The sequence below is a fragment of the Saimiri boliviensis genome, chromosome 16 (genome assembly GCF_048565385.1).
Source record: "Saimiri boliviensis isolate mSaiBol1 chromosome 16, mSaiBol1.pri, whole genome shotgun sequence".
In the NCBI taxonomy this organism is placed as follows: Eukaryota; Metazoa; Chordata; class Mammalia; order Primates; family Cebidae; genus Saimiri; species Saimiri boliviensis.
Window position 1 is genome coordinate 61,509,087 of NC_133464.1, and position 1,830 is coordinate 61,510,916.

Here is a 1,830-nt window from a genome sequence, read left to right on the forward strand (position 1 = left end):
GCTCGCGCAGCCCCTGGGGGGCGGGGCCGGAGGACGGGGGCGGGGCCGGAGGACGGGGGCGGGGCGCTGCGCGGGACGCTGCCCTCGCCCCCGGGCTGGGCCGCGGGCTCCCGTCGCGCCAACGATAGAGAGGGTCATCCCTCTGGGCCGCCTGGAATTTCCAGTTCTGAATTCGCCCCCAACCAGTTTACCTCCCACCCCAGTGTTGCAGGTTTGTAGCAAAAATCGAGTGAACTTGACTGAGTTCGCCGGTACAAGAGACTAACCTTTGGCAGCCGACCGCCTCTTCTCTGCCCGCTGCCCCCACCGCGAGCCTAAAGGCCGTGGAATTTTTGTACATCCACATCTTCATTTTCTCACTTGTTAGGGAAACGACTCAGTGGAGCACAGAAATGTTTAAAGCTCTCTGTCCTTGAGATCTGACTTTATCTTTTACCGACCTCACCCAACGGTGTTTACCTGGCTCAGACTTGTCTGGTCTTCCTTTCCTCCCTCAGGAGGTCAGCGCCTGTTCCGCCTAGTCCCAGGCCAATGTGGAAGAAGCCTCTTGGCAGATTTGTATTTATTTCGAATATTTCACACTCGTAAAACAAAATGTTCCACTCTTGTGCAGACTTGGAAAAAAAACAAATGCACACTTGGCTGATTTGTAACTCCAGGTAAAGTACTCGATGACGAGTCCCTTTATTTTTCTGCAAAACGAAAAGATAATTAAGGATAAAGCAAAATTCTTATGCTTTGAAGACGTTTCATTTACAACTAAAGTGAGGGAGGATACTGACTCCCGCCGTTACTGCGTTTATAATGTGTCAACAGACGGCCCCCTTGGAAAAATGGGTGATCTCGTATCCTTCTTCCACCCCATTCTGTCCTGGTTCATCCAGAGTTGTGGGTGTGCTCTAGAATGTTACAGCTGTGTCAGCTCTGCCCTGGGCCAACCCTGAAAAAAGTGGGTTGAGTCTGAGATCCTTGGGGATTTGGCTCTGCTCAAGGAGAGAGTTGGGTATCTCCATAGACTGTCAGATCATAAATCCCTGGGAAACAGCACAAGGTCTCCGAATCTTTCTGTTCATGTATTTCAGAAACATCCTGGGCTGAGAGAGGAGACTTTGAGTCTGCTTTGTGTATTCAGAAATTCCTGTCAAAATGAAATGTGTTCAACTGAGAGGAGGGTGAGTTGGGTTCCAGTTCTGGTGAGTTTTATAGTAGCTAACCATGCTCGCAGCAACTTGTTTAAACTACTTGGTCTCCCTTGTCCAGGCATCAGCTCTGTGAGGTTGACTCTGTGGATTCACATTTCATGGTAAAAATGTTATTTAATTCCTCAAAGTTAACGACTGCCCCCCAGCTCCCTACATCAATAGGTTTCCTGAGACATTACAATTGAAAACTAAGTATTTCTGGAAGCAAGATCTGGAGGATGATAAATGATTATACGTATATCCTTCCTACTTCTTTCTATGTTAAGATAAGATGGTAGAAAAATACTCAAGGCATTTTGCAGTAGATGATAGAGAAGAATCTGGCTGTCATTATACTCCGAGGATAAAAGGAGTTACAGAAGAAAAGAAAACAAAATTCTTCTTGAACAACACTACGGAACAGACTAGGAAGATGAGGCAAAGGATGAACAAATGAGGTTGACAGAACTAGAAATCCTCCCCTGCCCCAGGATTTCTATTTTAAAAGACTCATGAATAAAAGACCATTCATTATGTTGTGTACTTGCAGTGAGCAACAGTTTCAAATCGGTTGGCAACAGGTCTGGGACTAATCTCCTGGTTTTGTTTCTCCATTTTATCTCATGTGTCTACAGAACTGTGTAGTGCA